This window comes from Rousettus aegyptiacus, unplaced genomic scaffold (assembly GCF_014176215.1).
Source record: "Rousettus aegyptiacus isolate mRouAeg1 unplaced genomic scaffold, mRouAeg1.p scaffold_m13_p_11, whole genome shotgun sequence".
In the NCBI taxonomy this organism is placed as follows: domain Eukaryota; kingdom Metazoa; phylum Chordata; class Mammalia; order Chiroptera; family Pteropodidae; genus Rousettus; species Rousettus aegyptiacus.
Window position 1 is genome coordinate 59,630,549 of NW_023416286.1, and position 18,810 is coordinate 59,649,358.

The 18,810-nt window shown below is 32.9% G+C and overlaps 1 protein-coding gene and 1 pseudogene across 2 annotated transcripts in view; both read right to left on the reverse strand.

The window, feature by feature from the left end:
• Positions 1–18,810, reverse strand: part of HS6ST3 (heparan sulfate 6-O-sulfotransferase 3) — a 568,249-nt gene that overhangs the window by 315,230 nt on the left and 234,209 nt on the right. The window lies entirely within an intron of this gene.
• Positions 16,479–16,596, reverse strand: LOC118609864 (annotated as a pseudogene).

The following is an 18,810-nucleotide window of genomic DNA, read 5'->3' on the forward strand; positions in this document are numbered from 1 at the left end:
TATAAAATTCTTATATCATTTCTTTGAAATCTTAAGAGTCACATTTATGCAAAATAAAAACTGACCCATATTTATTCCACAAGAAGTAGCACTATATGTTGAGAAAGAATTCTAAAACATGAATCAATGAATCTGAATTAAAGCTGAAATCACTAAAATAAATAAAATTTGGATTTGAGTAAATATATCTCTTTGTACCCCATATTTTGCATACACAAATTAAAAGTCAGATGTTAAGATCACTTCAAAGTCTAAATTCCATTATTCTAATCACCTAAAAATCAATATGAATAAAAATCATTTAATTGTTTTATTTAACACTTAGTAAACCATAATAAATTTTTTTTTCTTTCTGCAGCAGTGCTCTGTGAAAATTTTATTTATTTTATCTTTTTGCCATATAGTTAACAATATTAGTTTCAGGTATACAACACAGTGACTCAACATTTATATACTTTACAAAGTGATCACTATGATGTCTCGTAACCATCTGTTACCATGGAAAGTTATTACGATATTATTGACTATGTTCTTATGCTATACATTACACCCCTGTGACTTATTTACAATGAAGTTCATACTTCTTTATCCCCTTCACCCTTTTCACCCATTTCCCAGCTTCCTCCCCTCTGCCAACCATTAGTCTGTTCTCTGCATCTCTGAGTCTGTTTATGTTTTGTATTGTTTGTTCATTTGTTTTGTTTTTTAAATTTCACATATAAGTGAAATCATATGGTATTTATCTTTCTCTGTTTGAACATGTTACTTAACATAATATCATTTAGGTCCATCCATGTTGTCACAAATAGCATGATTTCATTCATTTTTATGGCTGAGTAATAGTTCATTATATATATATATTATATATACTATATATATTATATATATAATAGTCATATATATCATATATAGCATCTTTATCCATTCATCTATCAATGAACGCCTAAACTGCTTCTATATCTAGACCATAGTAAATAACACTGTAATGAACATAGAGGTGAATGTATCTTTTCAAATGGTTGTGGGTTTTTTTCCTTAGGATAAATACTCAGAAGAGTTTTTGGATCTTATAGTAGTTCTATTTTTAAATTTTTTAGGAACCTCCATACTGTTTTCCATAGTGGTTGCACCAAATTACAATCCTACCAACAATGCACAAGGGTTCCTTTTACATCTTTGCAAACACTCTTTGTTGTCTTTTTGATAATAGCATTTTGATCAGTGTGAGGGGATATCTCATTGTGGTTTTGATTTGAAGTTCTCTGATAATTTGTGATGTAGTGTATTTTTTCATGTATCTGTTTGCCATCTGTATGTCTTCTTTGGAGAAATGTCTATTTAGGTCCTTTGCTCATTTTTTAATCTGATTTTTTTTAATATATATTGAGCTGTGAGTTTTTAAAAATATTTTTTGGATATTAACTCTTATCAGACATATCATTTGCAAATATATTGGGTAGGCTGCCTTTTGTTTTGTTAATGGTTTGCTTTGCTGTGCAAAAGCGTTTTAGTTTGATATAGTCTCATTTGTTTAATTTTTGTTGCCCTTGCCTAGGAGACATATTCAAAAGGATATTGCATCTTAAGGCCAATGTCAAAGACTTTACTGTCTATGTTTTCTTCTAGGAGTATTATGGTTTCAGGTCTTACATTTAAGTCTTTAACCCATTTTGAGTGTATTTTTATATGGTGTAAGAAAGCAGCCCAGTTTTTCCAACACCATTTATTGAAGAGACTATTTTTTACCCATTGTATATTCTTGCTTCCTCTGCAGTAGATTAACTGACCATATAAGCATGAGTTTACTTATGGGCTCTCTATTCTGCTTCATGGATCTGTGTATCTGTTTTTGTGTCAGTATCATACTGTTTTGATTACTGTAGCTCTGTAGTATAGTTTGAAATCGGGGAGCATGATACCTCCAACTTTGTTCTTCTTTCTCAAGATTGCTTTGGTTATTCGGGGTCTTGTGGTTCCATATGAATTTTAGTATTATTTGTTCTATAAAAATTGCCATTGTAAATTGCTAGTTCTGTAAAAAATGTCAGTTCTATAAAAAAATTGCCAGTTCTGTAAAAAATGCCATTGATATTTTAATAGGGATTGCACTGAATCTGTAGATTGCTTTGAGTAGTATAGTATATAATTTAACGATATTAATTCCTCCAACCATGAGCACAGTATATTCTTCCATTTATTTGTTACTTCTTCAATTTCTTTCTTCAGTGTCTTACATTTTCCAAGTATAGCTGTTTTACCTCTTTGGTTAAATTAATTCCTAGATATTTTATTATTTTTTGATGGGATCATTTTCTTATTTGTTTTTCTTATTGTTCATTATTAGAGCACAGAAACACAACATATTTCTGTATATTAACTTCATATCCTGCAACTTTACTGAATTCATTTATTAGTTCTAATAGCTTTTCGGTGGAATTGTTAGGGTTTTCCATACAAAGTATCATGTCACGTGCAAACAGTGACAGTTTTACCTCTTCTTCTCCAATTTGGATGCCTTTTATTCCCTTTTCTGGTCTGACTGTTGTGCCTAGGACTTCCAGTACTATGTCAAATAAAAGTGATGAGAGTGGGCATCCTTTCTTGTTACTTATCTTCAGGAAAAAGCTGTCAGCTTTCAACCATTGAGTATAATGTTAGCTGTGGTTTTGTCATATATGGCCCTTATGTTGAGGCATGTTCCCTCTACACATACTATGTTGAGAGTTTTATCATAAACGAATGTCGTATTTTGTCAAATTCTTTGCCTGCATCTATGGAGGTGATATGATTTTTATCCTTTGCTAATGTGGCATATCACATCAATTGACTTGCCAGTATTAAATCATTCTTTCATCCCTCAGATAAATCCCACCTGTTATTTTATTTTTTAAATTTATCTCCTAAAATGCATTATTAAAATATCTTATTTCTTAAAGATATGACTAAATAAGGCCTTTAGTCAAGAGTTTTAGAACTCTAACAAGATCAGCAAAACTCACCATACAGGTTTAAAGAGACATTTAAAGTCTCTGTCTTAGTTTTGACTTTGCCATCCTCTGAACAAAATTTGGCTATAGCCCAGTTCAATTTATGTAACGTTTTGTTGCTTGTGTTGAACAGAATTGCAAACAAGACATGCATTCATTATCAAAACCTAAGCTCTAATGGTATATTTTTCACCTCATCAAAAACTAGCTATAGAAAGAAAGGAATTCCACCATGGATTTTGGTAAGTCAAATGATAAACAGCAACAACAATCAAAATTATTGACAGGACAACTGAATTAAGCACATTAGCTGGTAAAGTTCTAGACTGATGATGTTTGCAAATCCTAGGAGATGGTTTTAGACCCCAAAAACAAATCATAACAATTATCACATGATATATGTTTAAACCTTCCATAGCCACCAGATATTATATTATTTGCTCAGCTGCAACCTAAGCAAATTCGGGAAGGATTTGAGAACTAAAACAAAACCAAGCATGTAGGGAATACCTGAATGGTGTTAAAATTAAATAGTAAAAATTTATTCTGAAAATAATTTTGCTGCAATATCCTCTGTAAATTTTCAAACTTAATATTCTGCAAGACTTAATTGGTAGTATAAAAATTCTTAAGTGATATTGCATAAAATAATACATTGGTTTTCTATCTCTTTCACCCTCAATGTTCTTTCCTGACCACATTAACTAAGCTTATGCTTCATGCCACAATGGTACCAGTTTATTTTCTGCTCATTCTGAAGATAAAATTGGTGCTTAACTAATTAAATTTTACCCTGTGTATACCCTTTGACTTTATTTCCAAATTGTTTTCAGAAGTGTTCAAGGCACTGTTATTCATAAATCTAAGAAACATTTTGACTAATCAATAAATAATATTCATGAAGAGATTAAATAATACTGAGTTTAAGGCTAGAATCTCATCTTTCAATTAAAAACAATGTCAGCTGATAATGAGAGTGAAACACAGAAAGCATCCAATCAAAAACGCCCTTCAAATTAGAGAGGACTCACATAACATGCTAACGTGTCTATGTGTCTGTAGTGCATTGACAGACATACTCTCTGAGCCTAAAACAAAGGCATATATTACTGCTCTCAGGAGTAGATAGAAAGTAACAGTGATTTGGAGAGGAGACTGCATGAGAGTTCTCTTAATATTCCATTCTTTCTACTTTCTTCATTCAATTGTTTATTCAATAAACATTTATTGAATGTTATGTCTAAGGCTTATATTTAAATGTATAGTCACATACATACACACACACACACACACACACACACACACACACACACACACAGTAGGCATTAATGTAATGGCTAGGTGGAGAGCCAGAGGAGAGAAAGGGCAATTAGGAAAATTATTTTATAAACTATATAAATATCTAACCAATGTACTATATAAACTAATAATAAAATAAAATTTAAAAATAAAAAATATATATACATATATATACATACATGTGCAAATACATATTCCAAAATGGAAATTTGTAGGTTTTAATGGAATTTATTTTCTATAAAAAAATAACCATCTCAAACTGTGCTGGATATATTTCTATTGAATGCCTATAAATTACTGTATGAAAGAGATTTGTTTGAAACCATCCAATACGTTTGTCATATGTTTTCTCTGTGGCTTTTGACACTCTTACTGGGGAATTTCCCTTGTTTATTAACTCTATAATAGATTCTCTTGATTCTTCTCTTAGCTCTCTGGGCATTGCACCTGACCATTTCTATTCAAGAATCTTTTTAATCTTTCATATTCTCTAAATGTCAATCTTTCTCACGGTTATATTAGCCACCCTCTTTTCTTTACAAAACATCTCCCTAAGATATGCTGTCATTCCACCTTCAACTTGGAATCTTTATCTCCAATCCAGATCGTCTTCCAGAGCTCCACAGACATTGCAGTCTACTGCTGGACCTCTGTAGAGGTACCTCATGCCTGCACCATGTGCATCACCTTTTCTGTCCCCGAATCTGTTTTTCCTTCTACATTTCCTGTCTGTATGAAGAGTCCCACCATTACTGTGTAACCTAATCCCGAAACTTCAAGTCATCTTAATTTTCCCTTGCATTCACCCCTCTCTTATTCAGTTTTCATCCAATCCTGTTGTTTTTATCACTCTTTTACATTTCAAATTCATCTTCCATCCATCCTATTGCTGCCACCTATGTTAACGTCTTTATTATTTCTCACTACAATTTCTGCAATATCTAATGGATGGTCCTGCCTCCAGTCAGATTTCCCATCAATTCATCTTCCAGGTTGGTAGCGAAGTGGCCTTTCTACAACATAAATCTTAGTGTGTCACTCCTGTTCTATACAACCTTAATTGGTTCTCACATCTTACAAGAAGAAAACTCAGTTCAACACAGAAATTGGACCTTGTACATTTCTTTCACTCTTTCCATTCCCCCACAATCTTTTCTGGCTCCCGTCTAACCAATTCTTGCATTCCCGGAACTTGCTGTATTATTTCGCCTATCTGAGCATTTACAAATACCTTTCCTCTGCTTAGGATGTTCTTCTCCCCATTTCAGCCTATTTAAGTCCTAAAACATTTTCCATGAAAACTCTTTGAGTCCTGTCTCTGGCTAGAAGCATTCTTCTCTACAGCCACCTGTTTCCTAACTGGCAATGGGGGCACTGGAGAAATAGCTTTTTCACCATTCCAGATGGCTGTATAACAATCTTCACTGAATGTTTGGGAGATTTGTTTTCTACTCTTCTCCAAATGAAATCTTTTGCCTTTTATTCATTAAATTTTATAAATGGTTAATATCATCAACATGTAGATCTTTCTATAAAACATTTTTTTTTTGCTTGTTTTAGAATAACTTACTATGCATCTCAGTTTTACCCTTGAACTCTAGTTGTTTTCGGTTTTTTGTTTTTTTTTTTTTTTTTTTTTTTTTTTTGCTTAAATCTCACTGTGATGGTTTGTGTATTCTCTGAAAGTGAGGTAGAAGAATTAATCTGGAAATTAATTACTAGTTATGAGCATCAAGTTTCACATAAAATTTCAAATTGTGTAGCGAAGCATTTCTCACAGAATTAGTTCTATTTCCTATCATCCCTTAATTATAGTGAATTTGGAAAATATGACTTCCATAACATAACTAATATTTGACCACCATGATTAGCATTTAATGTATTTATTTCTAGACTTTTTATATATCTATACTTCTATTTTAACAAGGTGATATTATTATCTGTATTATTTATTGAACAGAATGTTACAAGGCACTTCTTGTATCGTTAAATATTATAACTAAATGTGGCTTAGTAATATTTCATTGGCTATAATTGGAGTAATTTGGCTAAAATAATTATAATTAAAAACCAGAATTTAACACTTTCCTATAACAGATATTTAATTTTTTCCAACTTTTTACAACTGGTGGTAGTACTGCAACAAATATCCAAACAGTATATTCAAGTGTTTTTATTCACAATTTCTCCCCGGGACAAAGACTTTTTTAAAAAAATCATTATCAGTTTGATAGATAATATGGGGTATGAGGTATTACATTATAGCTTTAATTCTTTTTTATTTTTTTCATTTTTCATTTTTATTTTATTGAATATCAGTAAATTGGTATATGTTTTTACATACTTATTAACTTTTATTTGGAAAATTACTAGTTCATTTCTTCTGCCGATTTTTAACTTTGAGATTTGGATTTTTCTCATTGTATTATAACATAATGGATTTTAATCTACTGATGGATATTTTGTTTTTCACAATTTACCATTTGCTTTAAAACTTTGTGCATAATATCTTTTGATTCTTTTGATTTATAGAAGCAATAAATATTTATGTCGTCAAATCTATCATTATTTTCATTGTTGTTCCTTCACTGCTTTTATATACAGAATGTCTTTCTATATATGGATATGAGGAAAATATTAGCCTTATGGTGCTTTTATAATTTTTTATTTCTTTCTTTTTTTTTACTCTTTAAACATTTGACTGTAATCCATCTGGCATTTATACTGATATGCTGTTTGTGGTAGAAATGGAACTTTTTTCTCCACTAAAATTAACTTCATTCTTACTTATTAATTAAACCTTTATTTGTACACTTGTTTTTAAGTCCATATTATCATAGACTACTTTCTTTTGTATAATAGAGCCTTTTAGAGCTTTCAGTTTCTAGATTTGTTTTCAGGTCTTACTGATTTTGTGTCCTTGAATAAGTCAGTTCAGTTCTTGATGTCTAATTTCATTATTTGCAAACAGAGCTAAATCTACTTGCAGATCATTTTAAAGATTAGAGATGATTTATATGAAACGCTTATCGCAGCACATGGGAAGTGAAAAACACTCAATAAAAAGAAGTTCCTATTTATTGTTTTATTTTTTATTGATCAATATCTCAATCTTATGCTAGTACCACAATAACAAACACTTTTGAAATTTACCATATGTTCTGATACATCATGGGGAAACTCTGACATGTTTACTTACCACATAAGACTAATTGTCAACAATTTCCACCCTAGAGTCATAAATTTAACAAACACTGGAGCACCTACAATGTGAGAGAAACACTGTATTAGGCACTATGGGGAATACAAAGATAAATGAAAAATAGGAGTGCTAGTAAGTATTTTTCCAATCCCAGTTTGCTTTTGTTATGCACAATATAAATGCAATATTTATTTATTCAACCAAATACTTATTAACACCTGCTATGATCAGATTCTGTGCGAGGGGCTGAACATAAGCATGGAGTGTTCTAGGGTCTAGTATCTTCCATAAAAATCTGACCCTGCATATGTCAGATATGAACAAACATCGCCCATTTGGGGAATCCACTGAGATAATTTCCCTTCTCCTTTATGAAGTTTTCCCCATTAGAGGTCATTATTGTTTACTCAGTTTTGTCTTGTTTTTCTTCATCATTCTTTTATATAGCTCAGGTGGCATATTCCTCTGGCCTCCCAGAACATTTGCACAAATTTCGATTATAGGATTTATGTCTCAATACTATGTTTACCTGCATGTCTCTCTGTCACTCAATCCCCTTTACATTCTTTCCTCCTGAAGGTCAGAACTTTATCTTTTTTACCTTTACATCCCTAGCAAATTACTATCTATTCAATAATGCGTACATACCAATGATGCTCGGTTTCTTTCCTCATTTAGGATACGTTAGTCAAATAAATTTATCATATCGTATCTCATACTTTAGCTACGTGTATATTTATACAATGTGCTCCTGGTTGGGAATTTTTTTTTTCATTCATTGTTGTATATGGAACTAGGCAATGTTGGTCTTCACATACTGAAGCATAAATATTGTACTTTATTTATACGCAATCTACTTCAAAATATAAATATTGATTGGAGAATAGAACATATTTACCATTATCAGTATTGAAAACAATGTTAAAAATCCAAAATATTATCAGTGTTGAGGTTTTAAGTTGTTACTAATCTTCCCTGAATCTTGAGGCTTGAAATTTTGTTTAACTACTAAAATTCTTATCTCCATCACTTACTAGAATTTTGTCATTTTCTTTTATCATTTCATTTGTTACTCAAATTCAACACTATTTTTGAATTTTTCAAATGTTCAGGTCTTAATCCCTATCTATAATTGTAATGAAAATTCCATAGGGACAAGGACCATTTCTTATTATGCTTTACATGTCCCACAGCAACTAGCACGGTGTCTTGATCTTGCTAAGTCATAAAAAGCCTTATTTATTGATTTAAGTAATTAGCGCTTTACTCAGGGATATGTTCAACTGATTACCAAACTGAATACAACCTACGCAGCCAGGTGTTTCAGAATCAATGTTGTTTTCAGAACCTCAAAGCACTGACTTATTTATTCAATAGGTAATTTTGAGTATGTGTAAGATATTGTGCCAGATATAGGGTATAGAATATAATCATCTATTGAGTTCCAAATATGTGCTCAATACTAGGCACTTCATCTGTTCTTCCTTATTTAATCTTCACAACCCTATGAGGTAAATATCATTATGATTCCCATTTCACCATTAAAAAAGGGGGGGTGGGAAGCTTAATAAAGCTGCCTAAATTTAAACAGGCGTGAATAACTAAACAAAGATATGATCCCAAACTATCCAAGGCCTTCACCAGTAATCTATACTACCTATAAATGTACATAAGAATTTACCAATGAAAAGATAAATTATGGTTTATCTTTTATCAGATGAAATGGTAGAAACTTTATAAATAGCTCTTTCCTTTTAAGCTTAAAATTTCATCATGAATATTTTATTTCAATATTAGCAAAGTATTATATTACATTTCAATATTAACAAATAAACCCATTTTAATATTCCCTGGATTTAAAGTCAAACACTATAAATGATATAACTTTTTTATAAATCACTACACTGTAGAATGTTAATGCAAATATCTAGAGGCTGAATGAGGGATAATTATTAGGATGCAGCTTTCATTAAAAATAATAAAACTATATTCAGCATTTAATATTACAAATACTAGTGTACAGTTATATATGTACCCTGTCTACAGGAAAGGCCTATAAATGTTGACTTAATGAATCAACATGAAAAGAGAACACAGGAGAGTTCCTCCACAACATGCCCCAAAATGAGTATGAACTGTGCCAAATCAAAAACCTATTCAACAGTAACTTCTGACAACTAAAGATTCTAAACACCTGATATGCACCTTCATCTAACTCAAAGATTTACATTCTCCGCACTCCTAAGGCATGACGATATGCTATGTTTAAACAAAGTGTCAGTGTTCCTCTTTTATATTTTACAATTCTTTGACCTAAAAAGAACACTTGCATTTTTAAAGATCAAGCCTTTCCAAAGAAAATTGAGAATAAATATAAATCCAGTTCCTACCTTAGTGTTAGATTTGTCTACATTGAACAGCTTCCTGGTTGTGAAAAATGCAAATGATAGCTAAAACATTCTGTTAATTTCAAAGTTCCATCGCAAGATGGATTCACACAACACTTTGGTGTTCCAGTTTATAGCTAACAAATACCACTGGTATTTTCACAGACATGAAAACAAACTAAGCACTATAAAATTATTTCATGAAGCTAAGTAAAATGTACAGGACTAGGTAATGGTTGTAGTCACTAGTATTTGAGAAGAAAGAAATCAGTATCATTGAGCTTAAGAATAATAGTACAAGGTCTTATATTCTTCGAAGTATTAGTTGAATATTTTATGCTGTTTTTCATATTAAAGAGGTCATAATTATCTATGTGTGACAACAGATTGTCTGAATAAAAATATAAAACCGATTAGAAAGGGCTGAAATTGTAATTAAACTGAACTAATCCAAAATCAACACAACAGTATAATGCCATTAGTAGTCCAGCTCCTTAAACAAATGAGGAACCTAGAGTAAAAGAATTACAAATTTCAAGGAAATTAATCATATAGCTGAAAAGTGAATTGGGAAAAAAGTGTTCAAACTTGTGTTCAAAAAAGTGAACAAACTTGAGAATTGTATTTTCTATTGCCCTTAGTTTCCAAAGTTTAAAGTTTCCCTTTCTTGCTGGAAAAGTAAATTGATTCAAAACTTAGCCCTGAGAGCTTATGAATTTCAGTCTCTTTAAAAAGTAAATAATGACCACACCAAAGGCACTTGCAAGAAAATGTGAACAATCCTCTGAAGTCCTACTGTTCTTCCAAACTTGTCTCTCTCTGTCCTGTCAGGCCTTTTAACACCAGTGGGAACAGTCATTCCGAAAATTCCTGTCTTGCTATGTTACAGGCAATTTTTTGCATAAGAAAGGCAATTTATACCAGCAACAGAGGTAGAAAATGTAGCACCCTGTGGATGTACTTACTATTTAAGAAAATGGGTTTGAAGAATTCTATCTTAAAAGATCATTATTAAGAAGTACTCAAGAGGTAAAAAGCTTCTGAATCAGATCTGATTCCATCAGCGGATGTTCTTTGTGACAAGAAGCCAGGTATGGTGTCAGATCCAGCCGGTACAAAAATGAAGAGAGATGGATCCTTCTCTCTAGGAGCTCCCATCAACCATGACCACACATGGTAACAACATATTGCCACATGTAGCAATACTTCACATCATTCATCCTCCCCAAAATAAAATCATTAACATTTGCTAACATTTCAAATGCTAATCAATTAAAAACTTAAACAGCTATCTTTATGAACTAAGTTTTCAAATGTTTCTACAAATGATGATGTACATGGACATCAAATATAGCAAGAGCCCTAAACTTGGAAAAAAGAAAAAATACATATACAAAATTTGGCTACTCAGATGTTTTCTTCCTTTGGGTCTCTCTGGATATAGTGCCACACTTTATTACCTGACTTCTCTTCCCTTTGTACTCTACTGTCCTGTAATTCACTGTGGCTCTAGTGAGAAGTGTTGGCTGCATTGTTGCTATTTTTAAGGTGCTGACCTTTTGAGAGCTTCTTGACTTGTTCGCCTGATTTGGCATTGATGCACTTCCCAATTTTTCCTTCCAAACTTTTCTTCCTGTATTGCCCTATAAAATGTCTCCCATTCCTCTCATGACACAATCCTCACTTATTCTTATTTTTTTCCCCAATCCTTCATCATACTGACAGATGAGAGTCTGAAACAAAAGGTTTAGAAATATATCAGCCCACTTTTAAAAATGCTAACTAATTTCTCTCACTGTCAAGTAAAGAGGAATATTGAGCTGGGTCTTTCCAGGACAGGTGCTTCCTCCTGAGAGCATATTAAGAGTCTTTTGGAAACTATCTTAAAAATTTTGGGTCATACAGCATCGCACTAATTTATATCCTAGGGGCATATAAGGCACAGAGCAGCCTCCAAAGGAATTCATCTTATTCCTAGGGAATAGTTTCTCTCCCCCCAAAACATATCGTTATTTAAAATAAAATAATTGGAGGATGATATCACCAGTCTTCTAGATGAAATCTGGAAAAAAGCTGAGTATTAAAAGGTATAGACTTTTAGAAATGTTTTATAATTGCAACTCCTCTTTACATGAACAACAGATGCTGAAAGAAATCACTATTGTACAGAAACAGTTCATTTTAAAATAAATCAATTAGAAGACATTACTGAAGACAAATAAAAACATCGAGATATTTCTCATTTATATTCAAAGCTAAGGATTAGAAGAACAACCCAATTACTCACCCAATCTGCCCATTTAAGCACCTGTCAACTAAAGGGATTAATATGCCTTATGTTTATGGAATTAGGGGCAGCTCTGTCACAGTCTTTGCCTGAGAGCCATTAACAAACACATTTTCTAAGTATGTATTAACATTTCTTAGCTGTCACTACTGTAATGACCCTGATACAAGCTAATGAAAGCATTCAAATTTCACAGCTACATTATTGTACATAGAAGGTAATGCGCCACCCCCAAAAAAAGACAGTTGCTCCCCCCACCTTAAAAAAATAGTTGTTGCAAATATCCAATTCATAGAAACTAATTATTCTTATATTCTCACAGGGATTTTTTTTTTCTCCTTGAAGAGACAAATTAAAACAAGTATAAGAAGGAAATGATTAAGTCACAAAAGTGTAAAAATGTAGAGAGCTACATAATGTAGAATCTGAGTTACTGGTGATACCATATGTAGCATCTGCAAATGATTATCACTCTCAGATGGTAGCAACACCTGCTTTGGCTCTGGTTTTGGTGTGAAATTCTGAAACAAAGGTATTGATACTTTAGTGAATCTATTTGAGGATAAGTAAAGCACTTTGGCAGTGATTTCCTTCCTTTGACAAATGGAATAAATACAAAATAAATGTGCTATATGTACACAAAGAACTTAATTGTTATATAAGTATTTAAATCACATAAGAATAATCAATAATAAAAACAAATTAAAATGGCAAAATACTTGAATCGACACTTCACAAAGGAAGATGTATGAAAGGCCAATAAGCACAGGAAAACAAGCTCTTCATCATTAATCAATGAGGAAACGGAAATGAAAACTAGAATGTGATCCCCTTCATGTTCACTAGCATGGCCGAAAAGGCAGAATGAGGTCAATGAGGACATGGAGCAACTGGGAATCTCATACGTTGCTGGTGAGAATATAAAATGAGAAAAAAACCATCTTGTAATCGGTTCCTTTCTTGAAAAGCTAGCATGCAGTTAACCTATATCCAGTGATTCCATTCCTAGGTGTTACCAAAGAGAAAGGAAACATGTATCCACAAAAAGATTTATATAAGAATATGCATTGCAATTTCATTCATCAGAGCTCCCAAACTAGATACAACCCAAGTATTCATCAATAGGAGAACTGGATAAACAAGTTACATATTCATATACTGCAATAACCTTCAGCAATGAAAAGGACTGAACTACTGACAAATGCAGCAACATGGGTGAGTGTCAAAACTACAATACAGAAGAGAAGCAAGATATAAAAGAGCGCGTGCTCTGTGATCCCATTCATCTGGCGTTCTATAACAGCAAAACTAACCTGTGGTGATAGAAAGAAGAATAATTTTTTTCCTCTGGGAGAAAGGATATTGACAGCAAAGGGGCACAAGGAACTTTCTGGGGTGACATAAGTGTTCTATATCTTAACCGGAATGTAAATAATGCAAGTGTATACAGTTGTCAAAGGCATTTAACTGCACACTTAAAATTGTGCATTTTATTGTATGTAAATTATGACTCAATAGACAAACTCGGGCCTAAGAATGATGTCACATTAATAATGACCACATACAATCACTAAATGATAATAACTAAAACTTACATAGTATGCATATATGCCAGGCTATTCTAAGCAGTTTGCATTTATTACCTCACTTAATCCACCTAACAATCTTATGAGGTAAATGCCATCATATCCATTATACAGATGAGAATCTTAGAGGCTAGAAAACTTATCCAAGGTCTTATAACTTGTACATCCATCTGTATTTTATCTAGACAATTAATGTAAATATAAGCATATGTTTATATCAACTTTAAAGAGTCTTAAGTAGTTCAGAGACTTTGGGTTGATGAGTTCTTTAATACACATTATTACACAAGACTATATGGTAAATAAAAAGTCTTATACAGTATTTCTGGTTCATGAATGTGCATGCTTGTGACAATTATAGGTCTCAACAAAAAAAGCTATATGAAACTGAGAAAAGATAATTTTTACCAATATCCCTTGACTATATTTCAGGCACTGTCCTTTAAAGGGAGGACTGATGTGTGTGAGGGACATCTAGCAACGGTATTCAGGGCCTGTTAGAGCTGACATTTTAAATGGTGACTTAGATGATGAGAAAACAAAGAATGCTTAAGTCTGCACTGACATCCAGCTTGAAGGCTTAGAGGGTGGGACATTGTTTCAAATGATCCTACCATTTTGAGTTAAAAACAGAATGATAACTTACCAGTGGAGTGAAAAAGAAAACAAGGAAGGTCTTTTCAATTTGGGAAAGGAAAAAAATTCATAAGGTTCAAAAGAAAAGGAAAGTTTTTTGTCAAAAAGGTAGACGAGGTAAAAGGGGTCAAATATGTGGTGAGAGAAAGAAATCTAACTATGGGAGGTGCATCTACAATGTAAATATATATATATATATATATATATATATATATATATATATATATATATTTACACCTTACTGTTAAAATGTACAGATGAAACTTACTGAATTTCATTAACCAACATCACTATAAATAAATTAATTCATTAATTCATAAAAAAAAAAAAAAAAACAGATTCCCCGTAAAGGGAGTGTGCGGCCTCTTGCATACTGTCCCAGTTTTCACACCATTTTAATTACTTTAGCATCTTCGCTATACTTGTTTAATATAATTAAACACTTAACAATCAACATAGTTTAAATTAGACATACTCAGTTTCAGATGTAATTTCGTTCCAGATAGGTGTGCTTGAAAAAACATTATTTTTATACACACACACACACACACACACACACACACACGTATATTTAGGTTTTAGCTCTTTACACTACCTTCATTATCTTGCAAATTAACACTCTGGGGCTGAAAACCAAGAGGTAGGTTACTCAGGAGGAGGAGAAAATGCTCTAAAATCTACATGGAATATATCTCAAGGACATTATAGTGACACACACACACACACACACACATACACACACACACACACACACACTGATGCGAGGAGAGGAACAAATCGTGTAAACCACAATATGTTTTCCTGCTCCCAAGTTTATCAGAGAATTATGCAACTCTCTCAGTTGCAAAACCATAATGTCCTGTGCCACTGTATGGATTTTCCTTCAGCTACTCAGTCTCATTGCCTTTTCTCTTGCCACTTATTCCCTGTGGCCTTGTCTTCCCATGAGCATCCCCTTCCTGATATGCTCCTGTTATTAGCTCTCTAATTACAGCCATTACCAACTCCCCAGTTCCCATCAACTGTAATAAGTTCCTGTTATCATTCCTCTAATTATATCCATTACCCACTTCCTTATCCACACTAACCAATTAATTAATTAATCAGTTAACAAACATCAACTTAATATCTATCAAGGTACAATACTAGATACTGTGGGGGATAGAAATTGGTATATGACACTCTTCTCTAGATTCAAGGAAAATATTGTCTATGTAGGGAGTCAAGAATATGAGTGTATGAAAATGTGTGTGTGTGTGTGTGTGTGTGTGTGTGTAATTTCAGCACTACCAAACCAATTCCAGTGTGTTGAGATGAGCATTGAAAAAAAAGAGGACTTGAGCTTCCCTGCCTGAAGGAAGAGTGGAGTTCAAACTCATAGCGAGTTATGCAAAAAAACCCTCAGAGATGAACATGATAAGGTCAGCTTCCCTTGAAAAGAAAATTTGAGTCTGGAGCAGAGGTTCACAGTAAAGAAGGCCAGATCACTGAGGAAAGACCTTAAATAGCATGGTGCAGAGTTTTTACTTATTCGATAGACATAATGAGTCATTGACTCATTTAAATCTTGAATCCTCTACAGCCTACACGTAAGCAGAATTATTAAACTTGGGTCCCTCAATCTGAAGTCAGAAGCCAATCTATTGGTAGCCCTTAAGAAGAGAGATGGCATGACTAATAGGACCAGTCAGTGGACATGGGTGACTCTTGGCTACCTACCTCCAGGCCTATCTCCACTCTGACAACTACTGATCTTCGAATGGGTATGGGTTGATTCAGGCCAAACATGAATGTATTCTCTTTGTATTGACACAATGCAACTTTAGGCATTTCCTCACCTATAAGTAAACAATATAAGGAATATTTATATAAATTAAAGACCTCTTTCAGGGCAATCTGATAAAAATCTCAGTGAAAATTTCAAATTGTGCAGATAAATTTCAAAATCTCAGTGAAAATTTCAAAATGTACAGTGTAAAGGTGATTCGATTTTCTCATGAATTTTCTTATAAATTTATTTCTCTATAAAATAAAAGAGTTAGACTAGCTCCAATATCTCTTTAAATATAAAAGGTGTTTTTTGATTTGTTTTTACATCTACAGAATCGGTCTTCCTAGGTGGTCTCGCATCCAAGTACTAACCAGGCCCAACCCTGCTTAGCTTCCAAGATCAGACAGGATCGGGCGTGTTCAAAGTGGCATGGTCGTAGACAAAAAAAGGGTCTGTTTTATATCTGTGATTTCACTCATATTTTAAATCTGTTGATAGTTAAAAAGTATTAATAGTCCTTTAAAATCTTAAGAAACTAGTTTTTATTTGGCTCTAGTTACAAATTAAATGTAAGATATACCTTAATATATTAATGTGGGAAAAATGGGTCAAAGTTAGATAGATATTCAGAAACTTGAATAGATGTGTGTATTAGCTATCTACTGCTGTGTAACAAATTACCACAAATATAGTAAAAAATATGGCTTAAAACAATACACACATATTAGATGGCAGTGTCTTGGGGTCAGGATTCCAGGCACAGTATACGGCATCCTCCCTTCAGGATCTCACAAGGCTGGAATTCTGGTGTCAGCCAGGTTGCATTCATTTCTGAAATTTGGTGCCTCTTCCAAATTCAAGTGGTAGTTGGCAACATCTAGTTCCTGAGGTCCCTATCTACTTGTTAGATGTCATCTGAGGGCCGCTCTCAGCTTCCAGATGCCATTCGCACTTCCGTTCTGTGTGGCCCCCTCTCCACTGGCCTTTCACAACACATCAGCTCACTTCCTCGGGGCTAGCAGGAGAGTCTGGCACTCCCATCTGCTCAGACAAAGCCTTACAACATGACACAACATGTCCACAGGAGAGACATCTTATCAACTTTGCCAAATCTTATTTGCTAGAAACAAGTCTCAACTTTCACCCACTGCTCAAGGGTGGTGCGTTATACAAGGCCATGACCCACTGGGGATCACCTTAGGATGTGTTTCCTAAATGAAAAATGCAAAACAATTGTGTTACTAAACCTAACTTCCTTCAGTCAATTAAAATATACATAAGTGGATAGTTAAGAACTAAAGAATAGAAAGCACATGTTCATCACTTCTAGGTAGTGAGCACTGTACATATGTTATTACATTTAATAGTCATAAGAGGTCTATGAGGTTGAATCATTATCCTTGTCTTATAGTAAGAAAAGAAAGGCAAAGATAGTTAAATGGCTTATGCAAAATCATACAACTACAAAGAAGTAGAACAAAACACATGAATTTAGTTTATCTAGTAGTTTTGTAAATCTAGTAACTAGATTACTCAGCAAATAATGATAGCTTTAATCCTCAGTTTTCTCATCTATAAAATAGGAAACATAATAATATTTGGCCTAGAAATCTCCTAAGGTCATTAAGATAAAATGATAATAAAATATATAAAGCACGTTACCCCAAACTGACACCTAGTAATGCTTAAAAAGTGGTATCATTGCTATTCTATTTAAGGTCTGTGTAAACTCTAAAGTATTATACATATGAAAGTACAGGCAAGGATGCTGAATTTAATAATCTTTTATGTTTTGTTTTAATTAGCAGGAAATTTTTAGGATTCTTTAGTAACTAGCCCACTACTTTTCTATTGTTAAAAGGCCCTCAAGAAATAAAGAGAAATGCATATTTAATCTACTTTTCTGTAGGAGAAGCAATAAAACCATCTTATCCACAAATAACTTGAAATGTAAAAAACATTTTTAACAATTCATATTGGTGAGTCAAAGAAGTAGACTGCTTACATGCTTGATAAGAATGTTCGAGTTAGCCTTTGTTAAAATGTAAAGTATTAAGATAGATAAAAATGGATTATTCAAAAGAATAAGTAGATCAAAGAAAAAAAAAGATATTCAGAAATATTTAATAATATGGTCATAACATTACAGGACATTATAAAAGGTAAGTCATCCTTAATAAGTCTACAATGTGCTTTAAAATTAGAAACCTATATTGTAAATTGGCTGTTCTAAAAAAGCAGATATTTCTGAGACCAGCAACGACTGTATATTTCTCCTTGAATTGCTTGTCTTTGCCTTTACCATATATTTGTTTTTCATTTTTAATTGCTTCTAATCAAAACAATGTTGTCACTATTTATAAGTGTTGACTTATCACAGGAGAAAGTCACAAAAGGATACGCATTGCTTTCCCAAAAGCCACCTAACAGGTCAGAGGCAGGAGGAACAAAAGCAGTGCTGTGACGGTAAACATCTAACAACTCATCTCTGGGGAGAAAACATGTTTGTCAATTTCCAAAACATATTTGTGAATTTCAAGCTACCAATAGGATGCCACTGATCCTTAGATGGAAATAGATGGCTGTAGCACACCACGTGGCCCTAATGAAAAGATCGAAAGGAAGCCATCAAGAAAATATTAAAATTCAGCTTAA